This window comes from Macrobrachium rosenbergii, chromosome 13 (assembly GCF_040412425.1).
Source record: "Macrobrachium rosenbergii isolate ZJJX-2024 chromosome 13, ASM4041242v1, whole genome shotgun sequence".
Lineage (NCBI taxonomy): Eukaryota > Metazoa > Arthropoda > Malacostraca > Decapoda > Palaemonidae > Macrobrachium > Macrobrachium rosenbergii.
In genome coordinates, this window is record NC_089753.1 from 35,146,413 (window position 1) to 35,158,535 (window position 12,123).

General features: G+C 35.1%; 1 protein-coding gene across 1 annotated transcript in view; it reads right to left on the minus strand.

The window, feature by feature from the left end:
- The window catches only part of LOC136845170 (GTP-binding protein Di-Ras2), a 199,093-nt gene that overhangs the window by 172,021 nt on the left and 14,949 nt on the right, over positions 1-12,123 (minus strand). The window lies entirely within an intron of this gene.

The following is a 12,123-nucleotide window of genomic DNA, read 5'->3' on the forward strand; positions in this document are numbered from 1 at the left end:
GCCAAGTAATACGCGCTGAATAAAAGAAAGGAATTTCGGGAGATTTACGGCTGAAAAAGAGCCTAATGAAAACTGCTGGAATAGTTTCATTCATTCATCTGTTCGAAAGCCAGACGCCGCATACCAAGACCGACGGAATCCAGCAGTGGTGGTGGTGGTGGGGGGTGTAGTGAGACCTACCCACCCCAATACACCCCCAATATATATATTTTCTCTCTCTCTCTCTCTCTCTCTCTCTCTCTCTCTCTCTCTCTCTCTCTGTTTTCTTACACAAACGAGATTCGTTAGCTTGGCCGCTTAAATATATTCATTAAACTTTATAAATATATATATATATATATATATATATATATATATATGTGTACATATATATATATATATATATATATATATATATATATATATATATATATATACTGTAAACATAATTCCAATACCAAGGTTTGCTCCATATAACAGAAAAATAAAGCAAACAATATATATATATATATATATATATATATATATATATATATATATATATATATATATATATATATATATATATACATGATATGGTGCAATTACGAATTATCTATCAGTCTACCTACAGGGAAAACACATAGTATATTTGCTAAAAACTGTAAAATGACAAGGCACGGAGTGGAAGAAAAATGCCCATGTATACCAAACGAAGGGCAAAAAGGAAGGGGGTATAGATACCACTAAAAAAATAGTATGCAATTCTATTTTTGACTCTCCTGCACTTTGTCTTCCACAAATCTCCACTTATCTCCAACCTCCCTTCTCATAGTTCTCATCCGAGTAATTCTGGGTCTTCCAACTTGTCTCGTGCCCAGAGGAGCCCAGCTAGCGCCGCTGTCACATACTTGTTCTCCCCGGCGTTGTTCGAAGGACATGACCATGCCATCTCCACCTCCTTGGCATCATCATCTCATTTACAAACGGGATTTTTGTAATTTCACTTACGGTATATAATTTTCTAACTCTAGCCTGCCAGTGGACTCCTAATAATCTTTTTTATTTTCAAAATGGAAATTTTTTTTAGATATAGTTTCACCGCCATGTTATGATTCATGTCCGTGTATATATATACATATATATATATATATATATATATATATATATATATATATATATATATATATATATATATATATATAAAATATATATATATATATATATATATATATATATATATATATATGTGTGTGTGTTTGCGTGTGTGGCCGCGCCCCACTGCCCGCTTTGTAGGAAAAACTGAAATCGAACGATACACAGCTCCGGAAACTCATTAGCCTTGAACCACCTAGATAATGTCTAACGCTTTGCCCCAGTCCTTGTACTAACCCTCTCTCTCTCTCTCTCTCTCTCTCTCTCTCTCTCTCTCTCAACCATATCGTCTCACCTTACAGCTAATCCTTTTTCCCAACGTTTTAAAAATGAAATGATTTCATCCATATATATGATTTATTTACGAAATTTTCACCCCCCAACATTCCTATTCCATAATATCCTCCAAGCTCATTCACAAGGGGCATACTTCGGCAGCCCCCATACAAAGCCCACTCCCCCTCACCCTAGGTCCCAACCCCCCCAACTACCTACTCTGCCGTCAACCCTTTTAATCTTATCCCCATTCAGTTGGAGAGTGGAGTAGGCCTATGTATTCGAGTAGGCTTATGACGCTCGATTATAAGGGCACGGTGGCCGTAGTTGGTGTCACACTTGAGATGGAAAATGATGGTTTGTGATGATCGTCGTATTTGTGTACGTGGAAGTGAATATCAGAATTAACCTTTGCAACAGAGACCAAGATAATAATAATAATAATAATAATAATAATAATAATAATAATAATAATAATAATAATAATAATAATAATAATAATAATAGCTTCTAAATGATTGACTTTTTTCCTGTAATATAACAGCATTCTATCAAATTAAAAGACAGATAAAACGATGACTGAATATCATTTATATATATATATATATATATATATATATATATATATATATATATATATATATATATATATATATATATATGTATATATATTAGACAGAGAGAGAGAGAGAGAGAGAGAGAGAGAGAGAGAGAGAGAGAGAGAGAGAGAGAGAGAACTAAGATAAACAAAGACCCAGTGGTATCAGATACGAGTAGTGGCCAGAGAAAGGATCAATGGGGTCACGTCTTTCAAATATTTCGGAACAATGATATTGTAAAAAAAAAAAATTTTTTTCTTGGGTTGTAACTTATTGAATGACTAATATAAGCAAAATGGACAAAGGAAAGGCTGAATAAAGACGTGAAAAATCAAAACAACTGAAACTATTTGACAATAAGATTATACATTAGTTAACAAGTAATAAATGGGCCGAAGTTTCTTCGGCGCAATCGAGTTTACGTACAGCGTAAAATCTAGGCCACCGAAAATAGATCTATCTTTCGGTGGTCTCGGTATAATGCTGTATGACCCGCGACCCATGAAACTTTAACCACGGCTCGGTGGTGGCCTATCCTATATCGTTGCCAGACGCACGATTATGGCTAACTTTAACCTTAAATAAAATAAAAACTACTGAGGCTAGAGGGCTGGAATTTGGTATATTTCATGATTGGAAGGTGGATGATCAACATACCAACTTGCAGCCATTTAGCCTCAGTAGTTTTTGAGACCTGAGGGCGGACAGAAAAAGTGCGGATGGACGGACAAAGGTTGTTTTCTTTTCAAAAAAATTAAAAAGGATTTGCATAGCTATACGGACATGAATGGAATATAGAATGTAATGGGACATTAAGTTTAGACCGAAGGCCAACCACTGGGACCCACGAGGTCATACACCGCTGAAAAGGAAACTGAGAGTAGGTAGGTTTGATTGAAAGGTGTAACAGGAGGAAAACCTCGCAGTTGCACTATGAAATCATTGTTAGGAGAGGGGGAATAGCAAGATGGAAGAAAACTAATATGAATGGAGGTACGATAAAAAAGGAATGAAAGGGGTTGCAGCTAGGGGCCGAAGGGACGCTGCAAAGAACCACTAGTAATGCCAACAGTGCACCCCACGAGGTGCAATGACGGCACTAACCCCTACGGGGAATATACGATCATGAATCAAGGAATGACATTGAGACATTAAATTTATGAATATTTTTAGGAACCAGAGAGCAAGAATATGTGTAGAAGAGGTAATGAAGACACGTAAATAGAGATGGCATGATCACGTGCTTCGTAGGTACAACCCCTGGGAGAACATTACGTCATAATGTCAGCTGAGCTCCAGTGGCTGGATAAGAGTGGAGATTTGCGGAAGTGAAAGCACAGGAGAGAGAGAGAGAGAGAGAGAGAGAGAGAGAGAGAGAGAGAGAGAGAGAGAGAGAGAGAGAGAGAGAGAGAGTGGCTGAATTTCAGAAGCTCTTTTGCATCTTGCAGCATAAGGGTCTATATATATATATATATATATATATATATATATATATATATATATATATATATATATATATATATATATATATTTATTTATATGATCATATATGTTATATGATTATATATATATATATATATATATATATATATATATATATATATATATATATAATACAGTATATTTATACATATATATATATATATATATATATATATATATATATATATATATATATATATATATATATATATATATAGTACAAAATATAAACTAATAAAAACTGATAGATTTACCTCGCTCTCTCTCTCTCTCTCTCTTCCTATGTAGATAATGCTAGTATTTATTAGTTGAAAATAAACCTTGAATTCACTGTTATTACGTAATAGCGTATATGATTACGCCCTTGACAAGGCGCTGGTTACCTGACACTGCAATTTCATGTCAAGGTTATATTACAGTGTATCATAAGTGCAGTGGTAATAATGACGGGGGCATTAACGATGCTTTTATTTAATTATTCAATCGTTTTAACTTGTTATTTGCGTTCTTGGCGAGCTCGATAATGTTACGGTTTGTGCCGCGTGTCAGAACTTCCTTTTTCATATGTATATTTTCAACTAGGTGTGTTTCAAATTCTCGTTTGTGAATAATTTGTTAGTCCAAACTGACTACATATATATATATATATATATATATATATATATATATATATATATATATATATATATATATATATATATATATATCCCAATCGATCTGCTAAATATAGAAAAAAAGTACATAACATGTGGCCTAATCGAGCAGTCTGGTATGTACACAGCTGCGTAACTACATATTTTCTCCGTATTCAAATTGCCAACTTCAGAACTTGGCTTATTAATGGGTGACAGGTGTCCACAGTCATTACAGACAGCCGTTCAAGAAATTTAAATATCGTTGGCATCTTTGTAAGTGTAAAATCCATATATTTTTATGTATGTATGTGTGTATGTATATATATATGTATATACTGTATGTGTGTATATGTATATATGTATATATATATATATATATATATATATATATATATATATATATATATATATATATATATATATATATATATATATAAAACATACATACATATGCATGATAAAATAAATACAAATGTCGCTCTCTCAGGCAACGCATCAATGAATTTCAAAACAGAAATTTTTCCTAACCTACGGCGCTTCTCCCACAGTCAACAATTTCCCTTAATTGTATATGACTAAGTTTCTACACTTCTCTACTCCTAGCCTTCAAAGCTAAGTGAGGAGGGAGAAAAAAAAAAAAAGAAAATAGTAAGTCTTCAAAGTCGGCGAGTGTTCGTCAGTCAGACGTCACCCAGAAACCTCGGGCACAACTAACACTCCAAACTTTGGTTGTATGTCCATTACTGCTAACGGTCGTTCGAACCCGTGCGTCCGACCACGGCTTCGGACAAGAAAACTTGTAAAAACGAATCTCAGAACTTCCCGACGACATATAAAAGAATGGTGAACTTACTTTTAACATAAAAACAACTGAATAAAGAGTTAGTTTATAGTTTTCTGTAAAAGAAAACTATTGTGCCGGCTTTGTCTGTCCGTCCGCACTTTTTCTCTCCGCCCTCAGACCTTAAAAACTGCTGTGGCTAGAGGGCTGCAAATTGGTATGTTGATCCTCCAATCATCAAACATACCAAATTGCAGACCTCTAGCCTCGGTGGGTTTTATTTTATTTAAGGTTAAAGTTAGCCATAATCGTGCTTCTGGCAACAATATAGGATAGGCCACCATCGGGCCGTAGTTAAAGTTTCACGGACGGCGGCTCATACAGCATTATACCGAGACCACCGAAAGATAGATCTATTTTTTGTGGGCCTTGATTATATACTGTAGCGGCTGTACAGAAATCTCGATTGCGCCGAAGAAACTTCGGCGCATTTTTCACTTGTTTTTTGTTTGTATTGATCGCCTGAGCCAAAAGATGGCACTTTGCCATGAATATTTGAAGACGCAGCAACTGACATTACAGAGTTCGTAATACCAAACCAGTCTCTGAGGATGAGGTGTTCTCTACGACCTCACTTTTTCAAAGGTGTATTTTAATTCTCTTGACGTTATAAAATAACTAATGTGAGCACCATAAAAATACATTTAGTATAAGGAAAGATTATACATAATTATATAATATAAATTAATAAATAAGTAAGTAAATATTCAATCCAACAAACGCCATTAATGGTCTCACGCGAATACAAGACCAGAACTTCACTTTCCTAGAAAGTGTGGCCTCAACATCTACAAATTACGACCTTCGCTTCCACTAACCCTTCTTACAAATGCTTCCACTTTCCTCAGTGCACCTCTTCTGTGATTCATATCCCTTATTTGACAACCACCATTACATTTACCAACGCATTTCCTAGACATCCGTCGGGTAAAAACTTTCGCATCTGCAGACAAATGTAGATATGTAATGCCCACACCACAACCAACGAAGCTACCAGCATTAGAGAGACGCAATCTTTCTAAAATGTCGTACAGTAAGGAAGAAACAGAGAAATAAGAGGGAGAGAATCTTTAGAAAGGCGAGATACTAAGTTGAAAGACGCCTTGTGAGCGAAAAACAAACATACTTATTAAACTTGACGGTGTTACTTACAGATCTTGGGAACATAATATAGCCCCCACACACAGGCAACAGATGATGAATGTTGCATATGTATTTACATGCTTAGTGTGGGATTATAAAGTCGTCGCTATAAGAACAAATAAAAAATGCGCCGAAGTTTCTTCGGTGCAATCGATTTTTCTATACAGTATATAATCAATGCCAACGAAAATAGATCTATCTTTCGGTGGTCTTGGTACAATGCTGTATGAGCCGCGGCTCATGAAACTTTAACCACGACCGGTGGTGGGATGGCCTATATCGTTGCCAGACGCACGATTATGGCTAACTTTAACCTTAAACAAGATAAAAACTATTGAGGCTACAGGGCTGCAATTTGGTATGTCTGATGATTGGAGGGTGGATGAACAATATACCAATTTGCAACCCTCTACCCTCAGTAGTTTTTAAGATCTGAGGGCGGACAGAAAAAGTGCGGACGGACAGACAAAGTCAGCCATATAGTTTTCTTTAACAGAAAACTAAAAAGGGACCCCGTTGTGTAAATATACCTGCCATCTCACACAGGTCTGTCAAAAAAATCACGAGACTCAGGGCATTGAAGCAATTAACGACTTCATGATAGGGAACACAGGAGGTGTGTCGAAATCGATTATCAAAAAATAAAGGATAAATTGCGAATTAAAATGGCAACAGTGAATAGGGAAGGAAATTTCATTGTATATATTAGCTTTCTTACTGTTTTTCATCTGAGGGATCGTATTTCATCTCCTGCAATTCCTGTCATACCCCGCACCTAAAAAAAAATTTCCTTCAATAATAATTAAGGGAGAGTTTTCACTTTTTGTTAAGAAAAAGGGCACAAGATTTGTCAGTGTTTTTTTCAAAACAATATCATCAAGGCTAGCATTAAGCAGTACATATCTGGACTTTTTCAGCTTTCTGGAACTTAAAAATCATGTTTCATTTGCACTGACCTTACAAATTGCAACCTTAAGTCTCAGCAGAGGATAGTTTTCATGAATACGTCCCTGTAGCATTAATTGAATTGAATATAGAATTTAGGCCTGAAACGGAAATTGACAGTAAAAGGTTTGAAAGGTGTAACAGGGGGAAAACCTCGCAGTTGCATTGTTAATCAATTGTTAGGAGAGGGTGGAAATTAAGATGGAAGAAAGAGAATATGAAAGGAGGTACAGTAAAGGGAACGAAAGGGTTGCAGCTATGGGCCGAATGCATGCTGCAAAGAACCTTAAGTGATGCCTACAGTCCACCGCATGAGCTGCACCGACGGCACTACCCACCTACGGGGTCCTGTAGCATTAGCATCGCTGTCAATAATCTCTACGGTGGAATGGACCCACATTTCATTATCCCAAGACCCACCTTAATCCAATATAAATTTAACTCTACGGTAATATTAGCGCACACTTCATTAGTCTCGTACACTGCTCTAGTGTAACTTCAAGTTAGTTAACTAGTTAAATGACCTCCTTACCATTTCCCGATTCTTACACGATCATATTATATTTGAACTGTGACCTTGAACTGATTTCTGAAGGTCAGGCCTAGTGAACTTTATCAACATGTTGTCATTATGACTTAATCTGTATGGAATTGGTAATATGCTGCCGGTTACGATGGATTTGAACCCCCAAACACCTGTGACCTTTCCGCTTGATAATTACAGGTCTTATTTGGTGAAATTAATCATTAAAATTTACCAGTATTACATAATGGATTCTTATAAACTCATACATGTCAGACGTGGAAAAAATCTAAGGAATTAATGATGCCACTATGAAAATGAAATCTGAATTACTTACTAGTCCGTTATGAAGGATATAAACCGTCAGTCATCCCGAAATCACCCATTAATATTTTCACCGAGATTTATCTAATTCTGTCAACGCTTTTTCTGAATGATCCTAATGAACCCCGCGAGCAGACTGATCAAATTTCAGCCTCTTTCGAACTAGTAAGCTGATGGGGGTTAAAAATGAGCAACAGTTTATTCATATTAATGAACGAGTATGTTTGCTTACAAGCAGTGGTTCCCTAACCTTTTTTTGGTCATGCCCCTCCTAATCACCTCTAAAATCCTGACGCCCCTGTGGTGATATATAATTCTTATTATTGAAAACGTGAACTCCTATTCAGGTGGAGGAAGACTAAAAGGCCATTAATTTGGTTTAAACAAGCTTCCAAAGAACGTGTACATACACACCAATATTTTTAAGTATCCATACAGTATATACACACACACACACCCATGCTCACACACTCTTGCTTGAAAAAATTCAATGTTAATAACTCATTCTCGAATTGACCCCCTTAAAAATCAAAATAACCCCCCGCCTCACGTTGGGAACCACTGGCTTGCAGTGAATATGGAAAAAATCAAATCATCAATCTGGTTAATTTCATAATAGGAAAAAAGAGTCTCTACAGAAAGCAAGGTACCGCGATGGGGGTCATGATGTCCAAATTATTACCCTTTTCTGGGTCCTGGATACTAGACTGAGGACGAAAAATTCAAATCATTGTTAATACCAGTACAAATATGAATAATGTTAACAAAACTTACCACTATTATCTTAAGTTTTATTGGTAAATTTAGCGGTTAAAACGAAAACTTCCCAGTTCTGAAGAAAGAGGGAGATAGAATATAGAATTTAAGCCAAAGACCAAGCGCTGGGACCTATGAGGTCATTCAGCGCTGAAAGGGAAATTGACAGCTATTAAGGTTTGAAAGGTGTAACAGGAGGAAAACCTCGCAGTTGCACTACGAAGTAATTTTTTAGAGAGGGTGAAAAGTAAGATGGAAGCGAGAGAATACAAACGGAAGTACAGTAAAAGAAATGAGGGATGTTGCAGCTAGGGGCCGAAGGGACGCTGCAAAGACCATTAAGTAATGCCTACAGTGCACCAACTGAAGTGCACTGACAGCTCTATCCCCCCTACGGGGCTGAAAGAGGGAGGGCATTCTCCTCAAAACTACCGTCAGGAATTTTTATCCGCAGACTTTCCCGCATATGATTAATCACAGGGGTCGCCAGCCCCTAAATTAAGTCTCCTACCTCGACACAGGAGTCTAAAAACGGTGCCGAGATTTCCCTCAAGACTTTAAGAGAAAGTTTTGCCTTCGAGGACTAGACGAGAGGTAGATGAAGATTCTCAACCAACCCTCTTCTTCTTCTACTGTTTAAGAAAAGGGGAAGTTTTCCGTCTTGTTAACACTTTCCGATTTCCAATTATTCTTCGGCTCCCACTTGCCTTTCTCGGTGCTACTCCAAAAATAACACTTTTCAAACATTCTTAATCAGGTTTACTCTAATTTTTCTTCGTCATCGTTATACGTTCCCATAACAGTACAAGCTCCATACGCAGATCATTCGTTATAAATGCATGTATATATATATATATATATATATATATATATATATATATATATATATATATATATATATATATATATATATATATATATCTATATATATATATATATATATATATATATATATATATATATATATATATGTTTACATTTATTATTATGTATACATATGTATGTATGTATGTATGTATGTATGTATATCGTTACTAAACCCGCTATTAGCCTAGATGATCTGATGAGAAAGGCCATGGATCACAGTAAGGCTCAAGGTCCAACAGAGAGAGAGAGAGAGAGAGAGAGAGAGAGAGAGAGAGAGAAAGTGACTTGTGTCCGAACTATACGCTCTCTCTTCCAAAACTTAAATGGTCTCATCCAATCAATCATCAAAGGAAAAACTTTGTATTTTCTCTTCAAATCCTTCGTTTGTTTCTCTGAACTTTCATTTCTTTTTCTGGGCGTGAAGAAAAGTATTCTGCTTCATATTAAACAAGATTTAATATTTTAATTTTATGCTAATGTTGCATGGATGTGCCTTCGGTTTTTATACAGAATATAAAAATGGAAGAAGTTGTATCTATTCGCAATACTTTTGGGGGTGAAACGTAGTGTGACGAAGCGCCGATGAGGTCACTTTATTATTGTCATCTCTCTCTCTCTCTCTCTCTCTCTCTCTCTCTCTCTCTCTCTCTCTCTCTCTCTCTCGATTTAGCCGAGTCTCTTTCAAGTTATAATAATATCCATGAAAAGAAAAAATCTTATTATTCTTGTTATCGATGTTTTACGAGTGAATTTACTTACATAAACATAAACTTCCTGGTTCAGAAAGAGAGAAGAATCTCTCTCTCTCTCTCTCTCTCTCTCTCTCTCTCTCTCTCTCTCTCTCTCTCTCTCTCTCTCTCTCTCTCTCTACTTGGCAGAGTCTTTTTCAAGTTATAATAGTATCCATGAAAAGAAAAGATCTTATTACTGTTGTTATCGATGTTTTACGAATGAATTTACTTACATAAACATAAACTTCCTGGTTCAGAAAGAGAGGAGAGTCTCTCTCTCTCTCTCTCTCTCTCTCTCTCTCTCTCTCTCTCTCTCTCTCTCTCTCTCTCTCTCTCTCTATTTGGCCGAGTCTCTTTCAAGTTATACTAATATCCATAATGGAAAAACATCTGAGTGGAAACCATGTCGGATCGTTAGGTGAAATCAACATATTAGTACTGGTAGAAGGTATATTTAAAAAAATATACATATGTATACGTATGTACATATATACACACATAAATATATATACAGTATATATATATATATATAATATATATATATATATATAATATATATATATATATATATATATATATATATATATATATATATATATATATATATATATATAAACACACACAAACAAACTAGAAGACGTACAATAAGACCGCAGGAAGCCTAAGTCACTTTTTCTTACTGCTCCCTTTAGAGATCAATGTCTCATCATCCAGGATAAATTGAAAGAGAAAAAACTGATAAACAATACAGCAAAACGTATTGTTTTTTGTTGACACGCAAAACACATTGGATACAGCAGAACAAAGCAAGATACAACATTGAAATAAAAATTACTCTAAAAAAAAGTTAATAGTTAAAAAGTAAATAAACTTATTGAAAAATTTACTATTCATGGTCCTTTCCCATAAAAAATATTTATATTATATATATATAATATATATATCAGTATATATATCTATACAAATACACACAATATAAAACACATATATATGTGTGTGTATATATTATATATATACACACACAATTATATAAACATATATACATATATATCTACATATAGACTTATATGTGCACAGGTACTAAAACACAAATATAACTTAATTTCGCATTCAATTCATTCCCAAGGTATAGTGAAATCGATATTAATTTGATATTCCTGTGTCTATGTCCGTGGGTGTAAATATGTCACGCGTGTTGTATGTGATAAAACACACACACACACACACACACACACACACACACACACACATATATATATATATATATATATATATATATATATATATATATATATATATATATATATATATATATATATATATATATATATATATATATATATATATATATCTCGCAAGTTCGACGCTTTGACTCAACACGGTAAAAGCCTTATCGACATTTGCTTAAGCCAAGGAAGTAAGAGAAGGAGGAGTGTCAGTATGTTAAAGACCCGGTCGATGAGAATTCCAAGCGAGAATAAAAGAAAAAAAAAGAAAAAAAAAAGTCTGCTTCTGCAGCGTGACCGACTAAGTGTTGCCCTAAATTATGGTAGCCGCAATGCATCGGTGGTGAAGAATTACTGGTTTTACTCCTTTGATACGGGGAGAGAGAGAGAGAGAGAGAGAGAGAGAGAGAGAGAGAGAGAGAGAGAGAGAGAGAGAGAGAGAGAGAGAGAGAGTTGGGTGGGTTAAGACGGAATGTACTTTACAAATAAAATATTCAGCTTAGAAACAAATCTTCCAAATAGGTTAAATGTTACTGCAGTTACAAGATATTCACACACACACAAACACACATGCATACACACATACATACACGGTCGAAAGCTCCCATTTTAAAAAATTTTTCTACTTACATTGTTTCAAAATAGTTTTTGCTGATATACAT